The 17,091-nt window shown below is 41.1% G+C and overlaps 1 long non-coding RNA gene across 1 annotated transcript in view; it reads left to right on the forward strand.

Moving 5' to 3' along the window:
- Nucleotides 1–15,371, forward strand: part of LOC124070890 — a 122,363-nt gene extending 106,992 nt beyond the window's left edge. Inside the window, exon 5 of the long non-coding RNA XR_006845255.1 lies at nucleotides 15,294–15,371. This is a non-coding gene — a long non-coding RNA (uncharacterized LOC124070890). The remainder of the gene's footprint in view (nucleotides 1–15,293) is intronic.
- Nucleotides 15,372–17,091: the final 1,720 nt, after the last annotated feature.

The following is a 17,091-nucleotide window of genomic DNA, read 5'->3' on the forward strand; positions in this document are numbered from 1 at the left end:
AACATCAGTGTCTGGCCTCACAAATGCTCTACTGCATTATTTTTTTCAAAAATTCCCACAGAAACACAAAATCTTGTGGAAAGCCTTCCCAGGAGAGTGGACACTGTTGCAAACTTGTCTGTGTATTTAGAATGCGATGTTTTTAAAGTCCCTGGTGGTGTAATGGTCACGTGTCCCAGCACTTTTGTCTATATAATGTAAATGCATTTTATTGCCTTACAACTGTATGCATATGAAATGGAAAACAGACTTATTTATTAACATAAGCACAGCATTGGAGGACATTTCTCAAGGAGAGGCTGTTCCCTCCTGTCAGGGTGTGTCATCATCAGTTTGTGGGAGGCCTGACACGTCTTAGGATGTCTGAGGATCAGTCAGCTGACAGGTCGTGATTTATGTGGCATCAGGGAAAAGCCTGACTGAGATATTCAGCATTGTAAAAGGGTTGGATTTATTTTTACACACCAGAGTGTAAATCTGGAAAAAACAGAGTTACACACCAATTAGTATTTTTTTTTTTTTTCTACTGGACTTTTTCTTTTCTTTTTTTTTCTTAGTGTGAACATCATCTGTACATGTTATAGTCAATTCATCTGTGGAGAAAACCCTCACAGATAGCTTTATTTTTGGTGTGTTGTACTTGTGTGGCCGTCAGCGTCCAATCAACTCACTGCAGTTTGTTGCACACATCATGGATTTGTAAGAACACTGCATGAGTAATTATGTGCAGCGTTCACGCTCTGTTCAGTTAAATAATTTGTCTGATCGTTAAGATGAAAAATCTTTCAAATTTCACCAAAAAATAATATTTGAAGACAGACAGAGAGAGAATGTTCAGTGGGACAAAGAGAACTGGATTAAAGGTTAAATACAGAGGAGTTCCTACTGTCCTTATGGTTAACAGTGCGATGATTTTGAAAGCTAGCATGTCTACACATAATTGCATTTCCCATAAGTACATTTGCCAGGGTCTGTTACTGCCAGTAGACTTGGGATATTAAAATGTAGGTGCCAGATTTAACAGCTTTGGAGCCAGATGAAGCCCATTACAGTTCTGGTTGACTCTCTCATTTGGTCCATGTGGAGATAAATCCAACACTGCCTTCATGCCAATGATATTTTTTTCCATCGTGCTCATGCCTTTAAGTGGCTTTAACGATGGTTTAAGGCCATAAACACTGAGCACAGGCTGAGATGATCACACGTTACCCGCTGCTTGATCACAAGCAGTTGTTGTTTGCTTTTAAAACAGGTGTTGTTTACCCACAAAAATGGTTGATCTATGACATAATATAATGCTGAAAACTCTATTATACAACCCCAGTGGAATATTTTCACCTTTAAGTGCACACACCCAGATTACATTTTAACCCTCCAGCATTAGCCGTTCTGGAAATCTGCTGTTATCAGCTGTTTGGTGGATACCAAACCTCATCTGCCAGTTTCATTAATTTACCTGCCACACAAACCACAAAATAACTAGTTACATGTTTAGGGAAACAGTAGCATACATTAACATAAATAAATGTTTTCATCTCTCAACACCACAACATAATCTCCTAATAAGTAGCACTTTTCCTGTTTTCAAACCACACTACAAGAAAGGATTAATATTTGATCTACAGTTCACCCAAAGATGAAAACCTACAGGAGTCCTCCAGGCAAATGAACAAGTAACTACGAATGAAGTCATAAGATCATTACAATGATATAAAATAAAACTGTATGTTAGTTTTGGCAGTTCAAGTTTAGCCACTACAAGCAATTATCTCATGGCCTTGTGAGACATTTTTTACTTTCTGATACAATTAATAGTTTAAGTTTAGCATTGTTGAAATTTTATCAGGTTTTAAATGCATTTTTCTAAATAATTTCAGGCCTCTACCTGAGAAGGTAAAGTTCTACTGGCTTGTATCAGTGGTGAACTGGGAGTAGACCCCCAAACTGTGCATTGGTGAGATCCAGAGGGATTCGACTTTATGGACCATGGAATCAAAACTTTAAACTGAAAGCCACTGAAAGCTGCAGATGATGCATTGATTCTCGTACTGCAGTACGCACAACCCTTTCAGATCATGACGACTGACATGTGAAAGAGGTCGCTGGTGGCAGTGAACCCACAGTGATTGATCACCCAGCTCTGCAGCTACAGAGCTTTACATTGTGTTTTAGCTCATTAGCACCTCCGCCAAGAAAGTTATGTTTTTGGTTCGATCGCTCAGATGTAGCAGGGACCAAGGAGAAACTCACAAAATAGAGGAGCGGATCACAGGATGGATAAATGAACTATTCTTTAATGAGTAGGGTTTAGTTGCTGAGAAGAAGCGGCAACAGTGATGTAATGTGGTCACTGCATTTTTGGCCCATAGTTCAATGTCCCAACGTCACAACCTGCACGCTGTTACAGGCTGAGGGACTACAACCTGACCAATGTTCAGAAATGTCCCCGACACAGCAAAATAATGAGAAGGTAATAATACAAGACCCGGCAGGGTCTCTGCAGATGCTGCCACATGCTTCTAGTGGTCCACAACTAAGAGGAGATGAGGACATGTCAGCTTTGCACAGCCACATTTTGACATGATTCTAAGTAAGCCTAGTTACTCTTACTCTGCTCTGAGCCTACTTTTGGAAACATATCCAGACATAGATTGAAGATTTACATACCACAGAGGAGTGGACTTGGCCTTGGTGGAGGTATGTGATCTCTGAGTGCCGCTCTTTTGGTTCTCTCTAGATTCAAAAAACAGTACAGAGAAGTTACCAATCTGCTGGTGATCCTGCAATAGAGGAGCATTTAGCAGCTAAAGAAGCAGATATTTCGTACAGCAGTTGGTGGAGAGCAAAGAGGAGAGGTAGAAATATATGGAATTTATAGAATAGATAAATACCTTAATATCGGATTTACATTCATCAAGTTGCCAGAAACACAACTCCAAACGAGTGCCGCCTTTTATCTGTCAGATTTCTATACAAGCAACTTTTTGCAAACATGTTTGCCATAATGACTTGTGTTTTCAGCTTTATGTTAAAAGGTTTCGTAACTTCTAAATCAGTGAATAGATAAATGAGTCAACAATCATCAGTCACTCATTAAGCCTGAGTAGGTGTGTGAAAAGTCTGGCTCAGGTACAGTTAGTCAAACATTCACCCTTTTGGTGCTTCTGTTCATGATGACATATGCATATCGTTCACACCTGACGGCTGACTCATACAGCATGACATATCACCAGCTTTGGTGGCCATGTTGGAGGTCCTAACTGGCCTGGCAACAATGATTAAATGGCGATGGATGATGGATGATGCTCTGGTTTGGGGAAATTAACTGTTTACCCCTGACAAAATGGATAAAAGTTGTGTCGGACAATATCTTAGCATGTCATGCAGCTAATTGGAACCAAAGCCATCTCACTGATCAATCTCCATGATGTTTTGCCGGGGACATCGTTGATGCAACTGCAAAGCCTTTTGCCCACATTTTATCTTTAGCTCTCCATCTGGTGCCATCCGACCCCTGGCCTCTGATGTTTCAGGAAATCAGCTGGCTGAGGACGATGGCGTCGGTGGGGCTGCGTGGCTCAGACCGGCCCGAGTGGATTTAGAGTCACACCCAGCGTTTGAAATGAACACCAGCCTAACACCAACCAAATGCTGATAGATGTAATCTGTAAATGGTCTCCAGCTTTCTGACAATATTCGACTTGGAAGAGGTAAACCTTTAATATTGTCTGTCTTCTGTCATAAAAATGATTTCAAGGCATGGGAACTGACTGAATAAATAATAATAAATCCCTTTCTTATGAGAATGAAAGTCAATATGAAAACAAACACAGTTTTTGTCATATATTTTATTCATGATGTCAGTGATACATTCAGATCGAGTTAATACTGTAGGCTAATGTGAATTAGCTTATTGAAGACATATAGTCAAAGCATATAGTTAAGATATTTTGGATAAGTAACCATATCCTCCACTTACTTTATTTAGATTAATTTTACATATTTGAATATGGTGAACATAAACTTTAATAGAATTAAACTCCCAATGAAAAGGCACGTCTAAAAAAATGATCACATATGAGTGTAATTTGACAACTGTAATTTTTCTGGCCTAATATTTTTTTCTTTTGTTTTTGCTTTTCGGCATTAATTAGAGTGTTTGATGTTTCTTGATACAGTTGGTATGAAAGTGTCTAAAGGCAGGGACACACGTTACACCAGTGGATTATTATTTAGGTGTGACGACTAATTCAAGTTAGACTGAATCTTTAGATCCACATTTTTTTGGACGATATTTGTTTTGACTATTTGCGACTGACACCTGAGGGAGTCATACTACTGGGTAAATAAGCAAAAGAAGAAGAAGAGCGAGTGCACCGAACAACTGAAATCAGAATTAGAATTCTTTTATTTATCCCCGAGGCGAAATTCTTTTAAAGGGTGGAAAAGTGAATGAAAACCTGCTACGACCGGGCCGATAAAAAAAAAATATGAACCAACCGGCTGGACAATGATTAATGCTAATTAGCTGACGTTAGCCTGTTGGGATCCATCTGTCATTGTTTTCATGTGCGCACGATATGCCAAGATACACGTGTGCACACATAATAAAATTTGGCACAAAAATTTCAGCGCAAACTCCACTACATATAAGCTGTGCAAGCTGCTGGAGGTCATCCATGTTTGTTTTGTTACCAGACCATATGACAAGTTTAAAACACGCCACAAACAGTTGCTGAATGTTGGCAGGTGAGATGCACTTCATACACAGAGCAGACAGGCTGGTGCTGTGTTGCCACGGTAAACTTTACGAGGAATGAAACAAGCTAACGTACTGTGTTTGATTCAGAAGAAGGCACGAATGATTTGCTGTAGCTGTTTTGCAAAGTTTATTGAGTTGATTTTTAATGAAGTCTATTGATAATGCGGTTACTAAGTAAATGGGTCCACAGTGTGTTCGCAAACATCTACGACATACCTTGGCAGGTAAGACAGCCCAGACTGTAATTTGCATTACAGTGAACTAATTGAAAATCAGACAGCATGTAATCCATTATGCCTGCAGTTTTGTTGTTTCAAAGAGGACTTCAGTCGAGGTGGCAGTCCTTCAGTGCAGCCCAGGACACATATGAGCACACACTGCTAGCAGAATGTGGTCACATTTGGCCCAGACCACCTCTGACTGTTGTCTGAATGATTGGATCTCAAATATGTCTTGGTTGCTTTCAGGTTCGTACTTAATAAGGCTCCTCACTTGCGATCAGATCACTCAGGTCTGAACAGGGCGCAAGCCATGATGTGTATGCTCCCTCCTCACTCTCAAAAATTCAAAAGTCAGTGTCAGTTGGTGGAAGCAGTCTTTAAGTGTGGTTCATTTAGTTTCCACCTCTGGTCTTCAGGTGTGTCTTGAGCTTAACGATTCATAAATGTGCCAAAGACATTTAGTACTTCACCAAACCAGAGAAAAAAGGAATTATAATTGACCTCTAAGTCATTTTACGAAACAGTTTGTCATTGTTGTCAGTGTTTCCTGCAGTGGTCACACCCTGTTACACACCCTGCTGAATACCTGAAATGAGCAACACACAGTCGGACACAGAAAACATACACTCACCTCCCTGCGTTCAAAGGCTGCAGGCTTCCACATGTATATGCATGAATACAGACCGACACACACACAGAAACACATAGGCGAACCTGAGTCACGGCGCCAAAGCTCGCCCTGAGGTGCACCCTCATCCTACCTCCACCCCCAACACATCCCAGCCCCTTCCTCTGTTTTTGGGTGGGTGGGTGGGGCACCTTGGCGTCACCTGTCTTCTTCTAAAGGTATCAAAGCACTAAGGTGAGAGCCCTCTCCCTCCTCTGAAGAAGGCTGGGATCCCAATTAGCCCTCCACCACCTCCCATGCCACACAGGGTGTCACAGTGATGAAGAAACATAGCGTCAGGGAACCGAGAGGCCGAGGTGACGAGGCCTCTATTACAGCACGATAATGGAAACTTCAAATTATTTTGCGTCTGTTTGTTGAAAGGCTGCCCAGCTGTTGGTGCCTCTCAAAGGTGCTTTTTTCCTATGGCTCATTCCCTTTTCTTCAGTATCTGCCTCTTTCTCTTTTTTCATGCTCTTATCTCTCCAACGCTTCTCTTCTCTTCGCTCACTCTGGCCCTACCTCCATGACAAACCTCCGTGCTTTGATACCCTTCATTTAGCATGTCAGCGGCGATGACATGCACCCATTCAACCACCCCTGTCGACATTGTTGGAAGTGTATTCCAAATCAAGCAGGAACAGGCACGGCCTTTTTGCTTCCCACTGAAAATTTTCTGCTTAATAAATCCTCCAGACATTCAACTGGCTGAATATTTGGCCTTTTCAAAAGGATTCCTTTCAAAAGGCAGAGAGTATAATTTGCATGGTGTGTTTTCAGCAAGATCCCATCCTGTCAGGGGTGAAGGCTCTTTTATCTCTATCGGTGTCTTGAGTGGCTCTCATGTGTGGTTCAGAGCATGCACAGGCTCAAAGTCGAGCGACAGAGTAACGTCAGCAAGTGTGGCAGCAGGGTTGACGGCAACGGCTCGGACAAATCCTCCTCTATCTGGCCCAGAATCCTCTTGGGCTACTCAGTGAGCAGCTGTGAATCACCTTGAGCTTAATGATTTGCAGATATACAGAGAGAAGAGCACTGGAACCTCCAGGGCCAGAGTTTATCTCCTAAACCTGACCCTTTGATCTGGCCCTCAGATTAACCCTGCAGACAAAGAGACAGAGTCTGTGTGTGTGTGTGTGTGTGTGTGCGTGCATATGTGTGTGTGTGTGTGTGTGTGTGTGTGTATGTAAAGTGACAAAGATCTTGTGAGCATATATCGCGTGTGTGTGTCTGGAGATGTTTGAGCTTTGAATAACCTCAGTCTAACCCTGAGACCCTGGCAAGACCAATAAAAGGAATTTACAGCTGCCCAGTGATGCATTACCTGACCTGTTGTCCTGTTCCCGTGAGGAAAAATTCAACCGTCGTTGTTGTTGTCCGTCATTTAAACACCCAATCTGTAATTCAGAAGTATTGTTTCAAAATGACACCTCCACATGTTGATCTGGTTAATTACTGGCAGGGACTGAGGATGGTGACATCAGGTCCAGAGCAGGGAACTGCTGGAATGATCTACATTAAATTTGATATTGGCATCCTGGAAATGGCCAAATGAAAATCAAGACTCCATTCAGAATATTTTTCTGATAACGATGTAACTCGTGATTTGGAAGTAAATTCTAATGTGTATTGTGAATTGTCAGTGAAATAAATACGAAGTTACTCAGTTGCTAATTTTGTTGCTTTTAGGACAAGAGGCTGAAACGCAGTGTTTTGCTGCCCTCTTTGGTTGAAAATTTCAGGTTTGTTTCGCCTTTGATGAGAGGTGCACCTGTAACCACATCTAACAGTGATGTCCTGCAGCAAGCTGAGTGAACTAAACTACTGGAGGTCAGCAAAGGCTACATTTACAAGGGGTGCTACTATACTTTTTAAGTAGAGTCACGTATGCGTAACAGCATTACGGCATCAACGTGATTTGATACCACCAATGGACCTTATGCAAGAAAATGCTCGTATTTTTTTTATCTGTTTGGTTTTCTTGTACGTTTTTACCAAGTTGAATTCAAGAAACTTTTGTAAAGGGCTGGTTTCAGCCTGATGAATGCCACATGTTCATGAGGAGCGGCTGGTTTGTGAGATTTCATCATCAGCAGAAAACTGCCATAAGGCTACCTGTTTCGCTCCGTTTGCAGGCAGGTTTAAAACGAATGAAATGTAAAACTTAGATGATGATACGGTGAACAGAATCCTAATTTTGCATTATGTTGCTTCAGTTACATATTTTACTTCAGTTAATTTAGCTATCATATTTAATCCCAGGATTCATTCAGATTGAAGCGCTGTGATTTCAGGTCAAATGAGTGTTTTAACCCCTTGACAAGACAAGCAGACTGCACTTGATTCGTACGACAGGTCTGCACCATTCACGAGTTTAAGAAAATTCAGAAAGTTGTACAGGACTCTTAAGAACAAATCTGTTCACGAGGTCCGACGTAGTATTGAATTAATGCTCAGCTGTAGAAACCTCACATTCTTCACAGGTTGTTCTGCATAACGCTTGTCCTTCGTTTAACTCCGCTATTAGGTAAAGCTTTGCTCTTGACAAAGTTGAATTTTAAGTGGTATTTTTCAACAAGTGAAATCTGGATGGTTAATATTCATTGCACCCAGAGAATAAACCTGCATGCTTTTAGTGACCCCCCCTGATCATCCCAGAAGAACCATAATCAGACCAAAACTGTGTTACCGAGCACATTTTTGCAGCCCAGAGGAGGAACCTTTTCCACATTTGACACCACCGGCAAGCAAAAATATCATGATCTGCACCTCCAAAGAGACAAACCTATATGATTTTAATAACATGGATTATCCTGTAGTGCCACCATCAGGACAAATGTCTTTTATCCCAGTATTAATGAGACTGCAAATAGCAAAAACATCACTATGTCTGTTCGAAACCTCATATTAGAATTTCAGGGTGTAATTGTATATTGGTCAGACTGTTGGTCTTGTTAAAGTACAGTTGGTTACGTAAGTCTTTGGTTGCAAAATCCTTCAGTGACTAAAAGCTTTTTTCTTAAAACAAAAACAAAAAAAAATCTGTCACAATTTAAAAACCATCTGGGTGACGAGGGAAAAAAAAAGCATTTGTTCATTACCACATGAAAAACATCCACAAATAAGCTCTTCTCTGTGTGAATACAGTTCTGGATTACATCTAAATTGGACTTTCATTAACATAACCTGCTCAAACAAGTGATGAAACTGAAAGGTTAAACCAATTTGCTAGGCTCAATGACAGTGCCAGATTTGTTTTAACTGCGTGTTAACATTTAAGCCGGTATTAAAGTTTATGGTCGTCAGATTGTTATCAAATGTGAAGTAAAGTTTATTTTGTAAGATCCAACATCAACTGCTTGCGGTCTCTCTTTACATCTAGTCAATGAAAACCTTTTTATGAAGGAGAAAAATACACTTTCTTCTAGATAATTCAGTATATTTTAAAAGTATTTATGAGTCTAGAGTTGGAAATATGTACCCTTAAAGAACAGGAAAAAAAGGATGCCAAAACTGGATGTACGAGGTCAGCTTTCTTTGCTCTTCACCAAAAGCCAAAGGCTCACTCTTCACAGCACAAAACAGGTTTCGCTTTATTCTGCAGTAATGAAATTCTGTTCCGGTTTGACTGCTCACCAAACTGTGGATGAAGACGTTGCAGGGACCACCCACTGCTGCTCATGTATCACATGGGAGCTGCACACAGCAGGCCATGTTTGTCTGCTGGTGACAGAAGAAAGAAAGAAAGAAAGAAAGAAAGAAAGAAAGAAAGAAAGAAAGAAAGAAAGACTGATTTTTGTTTTTTTACTTCATGTTCTACTACTGCACCGTGGGTCTTAGAGTAACGCAATTTCAGTCCTCTGTATGTGCTGCACATATGGCAAAATGGACCATAAAGCTGACTTTGACTTTGACATTAGATGACTCTGAACTTGTCTGACTTGGACTGTATTGTAAATATTCCCCCTGAAAGCTCTGGTTATGCAAGAGTTTTGTTACTGCTGCGTTACAGAACAGCCTCCCATTCCTGCCAGAGATTCACTCTGCTTGCCAAAATGACATCCTGGTGTCCTTAATGGCTGCTGAAATCACACAAGATGATGTCGATCACGCAAGCTTTTTAGGAAGAAAAATCCCTTCACTTTCGGTCTAAAACATTACAGACTGACTGTTGGTTTGCGAGCTTTGTTTTGATGTTATGTCAGTCACTTCTGGAAGCTGTAATAAGGAACTACCTTGAAGTTTTGCCGATTGGAAGTCATTGCAGTTCGTATCAACGATCACTGAGATGTTGGAGAGGCCTGGTCTCTCTGTCAGCAAGTCTAAAACTTCTGATACTGTTGAACGTGTGCAATTAATTTCTCTTTTTGGCATGTTCGTCAGCACAGGAAGCAAAGTCTGCAGAGCATCTGAACTGTGGTAAATGCTTGCTTGTAACAGAAGAATTTAACAAAGAATGGTTAAAACTGAAAGAGCTGAGGCTCAGATTTCCTGACCTCTACTCATTATATTTCCCACAATATGTTCCGATTTGTATGTGTATTGTTTTATTGTATCTATAATTGGATTTTCTTCTTTACTTTCACAGATTTTGGATGTTTCATATGTAGATTTGCATGGTATTTGGCAATTTGGGACTACGATGAGCTCCTTTTCCCCCACATATATTGAAACGATAAAGCACATGGGGGTGTGTGCCACTTCATGCCATTGCGACCTCCTGGAAAAAAGTAACTAAACCCATTGCTGGATTTTAAGTCCTCAGACCTCACATTGTTTTCCAGCTTGTGTCAGTCTCGGTCACGGGGTTAAAACAGTGGCATTATGCAGCTTTATAACATATACTTTACCACGGGGATGCATTCATCATCGGTCAAACCCAGGACACAGCTCTGTCACACAGAGGCACAGGCGACACTCTCAGATCAGTAGTGTAAACACACATTACAGACTTGTCGTCACCCCTCGGCAATAAGACTGGCAGCTCTGCTAAAGCCCCTCGCGCTGCGACGGGGCACTGGAGCTCAGAGCTAAATATTCTTAATCTCAGACTCTTGAGCCACTGGGTGACACATCTTCACCCGTATTTTCTCTTCTCCTTTTCCACTGGAGCAGCAGTTATACCCTGCTTCTTCTTCTGACTCTTCACAGTGACTGACAGCTGTACTGAGGCTTCATTATGGCCAAACAAAGGCCTTATTTTAAGCCATATTCACCATATTCCTCAGTGGGGCAGAGGTGGTGGCGGGTGGATAGAAGAGGGTGGGGGGTTGTGGAAGAGGAGAGCAGGAAGGGAGGGAAAAGCTCCCCAGATGAAAATCCTAAATCAGCATGCCCTGCCGCTGCAGCTGAGGCCTAGGCGGGGATTGCATTTAATTTATTCTCCTAAGCCTGGGAATCAGGCCATCAAAAGGAACCAAACTATCAGGTTTCCTGCACTAAATGGCCCAACAGTGTGATGTGGCCAGCCTGGGATCTGACTTAACCCTTTCGAGGTGGCAGGCAAGCGTCAGAGGCAGTGGCCTTGCTCGTCCAGACCAATTTATATCCTGACGCTCAGAGACACTCAGTGAGGACTTGTGGACTATAGGTGACATGGTGGGGACAGATGGCACTCCCTCTCAGTATTTTGTAGATGTTGGATATCCCTTCTTTAGCCTTGTTTAATGGTTGTGGATCATGGGATTAAGTGACACAGGCTCATGGAGTCCCGCCGAGCTTCCTTTGTAATAACCTGCTGAAATGCCAACCCAGTCTCTCTAGGAAACGCGTTCACATTGGCTCACTCTGCAGCACATTCATTACACCCACTGCCAACATTCAGTACCAGTGCAGGAAGTTGTGTATTGTTTGGGTTCTGAAGCAAAGAAAGTAAGCAAAGTCCAGAAAAACCATCTTTTGGAATGATGTCCATATTGGATGGTCATGCACCTCGTGATTTATGTGCAGTCAGTTCAGGAAGTACTCTATACTTTATGTAACAATGCAGTTACATTTCATCTTTTTTTTATTAACCATAATCATTCAAACCTTCCCCTTATCTCTGAAACACTAACCATATCCCAACCATTTGTTTGCTCTAAATATGATATTTTAAAGAATTCAAAAAAAATTTCATATTGAATGTAAGCCTTGGCTTTGAAACTGGACATCATCATCATGTCCTCTGGACCAATAATCTTTTTTATATATATATATATATATATATATATATATATATATATATATATATATATATATAAAGAACAAGGTCAGGAAACAAAACAAAACAATGCAGCTTTGAAAAGATTTTTCTGAGTATTAAGAGACCCTTTACATGTGGAGAGAGCAGTAGTCATGGGTGTCTTTATAGAGAAGGTATTTAGTTAGATTTTAACAGTGAGAAACGGAGTTTAATCAGGACTGCCTGCCTTTCTCTTCACACTTCACCTCCTCACTGCCCTGCCGTGTCCCCAGTGTTTTCCCAAACCAATCAGCTCCCTCCATGTTCTCCTCTTTGTCCTCATTATTCCCCTCACCTGAGCAGCTAACTCCACCCCCACCTCATTCCCTTGTCAGCTGAGTTTGTATTTAAGTCCAGTTTTCAGTTCAGGTCTTTGTCCAGTCGTCTTCCTGCTTCCCAGATCCTCTGGCTCCATTTTTTGTTGCTTTAAATCAATAGTCCTGCCGTTGATCTTGTCTGCCTGCTGTCTTTTGCATCTGTGTCCAAATACACCCCCCATCTTGTGACATTTGACTGACAGTGGCATCTCAAGCAGCTGCCATCAGACTCATGAGATTCATGAGGCGTTTTCAGACCCAACAGTCTGGGAGGTCTGAAAATGCCGGGCATTTGATGGACATTTGTTTGTGTTTTGTTTCCATTTGTTTAAGGCCAGTGTTACATTTTCATTTTTAAAAATTGCAGCTGATGTTACCACATTGCATCATGTGTTCAACCAATCTGTGTACATTTACATTTGGACCAGTCACCATACAGTTACATCACTTGAGGCTCCTCTTGTGCTGGTGCAGCACCGACTCTAGGTACTAAGTATAGGAGCCAAGAAGGTTCCTCAGAACTTAGTTCTGTCAGCTACCATCCTTCCTTGCTCTTGCGGTGTGGACACAATAAAAGCCTCCAAGTTCAAAAACATACAATTATTACTAACATCTGACTTTACCAATAGAACGCTGCCCACTTCAAACCAAGTCAGAAAACACAAAAATTTTTCATGTGGATTACTTGCAGAAGATGGTGTGTTGAAGCTGAACTCATTCACTTTTAGTCAAAATGTGATTGAAAAAATAGGTTTTAAGGGTCTTTTGGAAAAAAAAAAAAAGGTATGGCACTGAAAGTTAAACATATACTTGAACGTGATTGTGGTTTTGCAAAATCATCCAAAATCAACGTTCTGTATAGTGATATTGTTACAAAATGAAGCAATCATGGGCCAAGAACCACAACTCTGTTCACCTTCTAAAAATTCAGCCAACTCATTCTCATAACCTGAGACTCAGTAACATTTACTGCTGTAGCTTGAATTCATGCCTTCAACCTCTCTAATATTATGCTTCAAGGTCCTGAGGAGCAGGAGGACACCTTCTTCTCTCTCTCTCTTTTTACTGCAGGTCTGAAAGTGAAGGTACGCGAGGTGATGTGGCTTTAGCTTTGGTTGAGATTAGATTCACTCGCAGTGCCATGTTGACAGGCAGCTGTGGACAAGAGAAAAGTGAAATGTGAGTGCGAGAGAGAAAACTTTCCAGCCAGTAGGATTTTACAGTTTTTCTGTCCAAACATTTGACACAGTTTGAACTGTCCTTGCTGGTTAAACCGAAACTAACACTATAAATGACTCATTGTAGTTGAGTCAGGTCTAATTTGAGCCCGAATTCCACGGTTTCTCGAAATACCCAGTTTAGGTCACATGAGGTCAAATTCAATATTCTTTTTCTCATGTGTAAATCCATCTCTTGAGTTCTTGGAAATTATCGAGTTTCTCATTGCGACTTTGTCCTCGACCACATGAAACCCAGCTATGACCAAAAACAACCAAAGGCTACTGTTTAACCATTGCTGCGAAGCACAAGACGCCAACCACGCTCACAAATATACTTCACAGAGGCTTTATTTCCTCCTTGACTTGAAAACCAGTTTCACCGCAGAGGGGTTAGGAGGTTTTCATTAACTTATTCTAACATAAGGAGTGCACTGGTTTCCCAAAATGAGGTCCAGGGACCCTCAGGGGTCACAGTGGAGGTCAAAAAAGACCTAAACTGTGTCCCCCTGTTCTGTAAAACATACTGATACTGAGCATGTTTTGAATATGTTGTGTGTTCAAAAATCGGTATGCACACAGAAAATACAAGACTTTTTAACTTTCTGTTAATTTACACTTATTTTCCATGCACAATGTAATGTGCAAAAGAATACGAGGGGTTAGGTACAGCTGGAGAACATTAAATCAAACCGTGGATGGTGGTGAGATGATACCAGAAAGGTCTTGGAAAGCTGAAAAATAAATATTAACAGGCTGTTGCTGAAAAAGCATTTTGCTATCTCTTTAATATAGTTTAATTTCCAGTGGCTTGGTTGTCTGTGCATGTTTTGCATCATTTCCGGTTAGTGCAAAAAAGTAAAATATGTAGATTTCTTCAGCGTACTGTGAAAGTCATTACACACTCCAAAAACCTCTATGTTAGCTTAAAAACTGAGTTTGTCCCCGTGCACACACTGGTTGTCCACCGCTCCTAAAACTTAAGATGGATTAAATGCAGAGGTTGACATTTAATAAACTTGATTTGATTTGACAGTTTAAGGAATTTGTTTTCAATTTGATGCGGTCAGAAAAAGGTCATTAAACAAAACAAGCTTTCCGTACGCAGACTTTAACCGGACGATCTATGCTCTGTTGTGAGTGTGTTTTTATGTTGTCTGTATTGCATTCTGGTTTGTAGGCCACCTTTTAGGCCACATATCTCTGGAAAAGCAGTTGTTTATCTCAGTGCCACTTCAGCCTGGTACATTTTTCTTGGACCCACCTAATCTACTAATCTACTACACCTGGTAGTTTCTCATGTTCAGCAACAAGCTAAATGCCAACACTTACACTGAAAGAGTAAATGTCTGAAATCAGTAGCAGTTGCAAGCACACTGTTGTTGTTATGAGGCTCCAGTGAGGACTCTGAACTATAAAAAAAACTCCATAATATTACTTTCTCCTTATGAACACACTGGAAAGCAGGGCAGATCTCTGATGACCAGCTCCTTACCCCCATCTCTTCTTCTCCTTGATCTTCCCCCACTGTTTGCTTTACTTTATTTTCTGTTTTTTCTCCCCCTCCCCCTGTAATTTTTTCGTGCAAAGAATAAAATTTCATCTGCGCGGGCTCTGGGAAAGGCGGCCCTCGGATTGGCCCTTGCCCGTACAGATGCTTTGAATTTACGGGGCTTTTCTGCCTCCGAGGAGAAGCAGGGATGGATGGTGGGGTGGAGGGAGAGATACGGGAGGGGTTGAAGGGGGGGGGGGTGAAACCTGCCTGTATTTCCTGGGGATTAGGCATCAGATGGGCGCCCTCAGAGGAGGTCTCAGGTCCCAGCCTCCCTGGATAGCTGGGAAACTGACCCTCATCTGACTCTGTGGTCTTGTTTGTGCCCTGCCAGCATGTAGCCCCAGGACGGGACCAAGGTCTGAACTGTGCATGGCGGACTGAACCTTGTGCCTTTGAACCTCTTTACATGTACGTAAACCTTACATTTGTTTTTTAAACAATGACACCAGTGTAGTACTGTTTTTGCAGTTTTGATCACTGTCTCTTGATAATAATGACTGGGAACTTGGCAGCATCACAATAACAAATCCAAAGAAAGACATCAAACTTAATTTAAAGAAAATGAACCTACAGCACCTTTAGCGTTTGGATCATCACCAACATTTCAGGTGTGCTCACATTTGGTTTCACCTCCACATAAAGTGGTTTAGATAGCCTGGATGGACTGTTGATCAACTGAATTTGTTGGAGTGAAGTTGCCATGTTCCCTGATCTCTGCGCTGATTTTGAGGAGTTAAATTGCTAGTGAGAAATAATGACTAAGACTAAATCAGAATTCAGCAACTAACTGACGTCAACCCAAAGGGCTGCTATCTAAATGTAAGCAAAATGGCCTCCCAATCAACAGCACACACGTCACTCTGACATCGACTATAGGCTTTAATACAGTGACTTCAATATCTCAGTTATAATTAATTTTTAGATGTTAAGTCAGATGTTATTAAGTGCAGTAATGTGTAAACTGAGGCTGACACTTTCTTTTATGATGAGGAAACTAATCCAAATTATACGTTCTTCTGACTGCATCTGTGGCTGAAGAACTGAAACAACATGGTGAATCTTGACTGTCATTTGAGCCCATAAGTATGGTGTACAACTTAATTAACAATTTTATGAGAGTGCACAAATTGTCTTTGTGAAAATGGCAGAAAGCAATTCTTCTTACCAAGCATAACAAGTACTCTGCTAATCTTGCACTGCCATGTGAGAAAGAGGATGCACAAACACGACTTTTCAACATTTTGGCACTTAACTACTTGTTTAAAGTGGCCATAATCTGCATTTTACATTAAGTGAGTGTAAAGAGAGAGCTAAACATTCTGTGCAGTAGGTTGTTATTTTGGTTTTCCAGAGACGTTTATATCGCACTTTTAAAAGCAAGACAGACATAATGCGTACATATACAGACAGAATTTAAAACTGAAGGCATCGTGAGACCATTTGGTCCTCATAAGTGCAGTACAAAATCACACATATGCTTGCAGAGCTGGAGGTTGAGCTGGGGATCCTGAGGCTTTCAATGTGGCTTTCAGTCAAATCAAATAAATGTAGCATGTCATCCTTCTGCCATTTGTTCTGCTACATTTCAAATTGTGCTCACTTTAATACAGTGGAGATTGATTTATTATTACATTCAACACACAAAACACACATTTGTTTCTACGAAGGACAGTTAACTTTTTGTCTTATGAACTTTACACACACACACTCTTGTTTTTATGAGACTCAGATCATTGCAGCCTCCTTGAGGTCGACAAGAAAGACAAAATGATCTTGTAATTTCAAGAGGAACTAAATGATTTTGTTTTTTAAAGGCATTTTATTATCGGAGTGTGTACAGACTTTTTGTTGTATCATCAATTGTAGCAATTCTTTAGAAAGCATTTTACATTGTTTCTCATAAGAAAGTTAGGCTTTTGAAAAGTCCAAATGCAGCAGAGCAGTCGGGTTCCTCGTATACGTCCGTCAGTTCCAATTCAAATCCAACTCAAATCGACCAGCGTCTGTGTGAAGAGGCCTGCAGCTGCACAGAAAATGGCTGGCTGAAAAACCCAATTCTTGATTACAGGGAGCCATCTAGTGGCGGCTGAGTGAAAGAACAAATCAAAAGCAACAGCAGAGAGCCTCGA

The sequence above is a fragment of the Scatophagus argus genome, chromosome 14 (assembly GCF_020382885.2).
Source record: "Scatophagus argus isolate fScaArg1 chromosome 14, fScaArg1.pri, whole genome shotgun sequence".
Lineage (NCBI taxonomy): Eukaryota > Metazoa > Chordata > Actinopteri > Scatophagidae > Scatophagus > Scatophagus argus.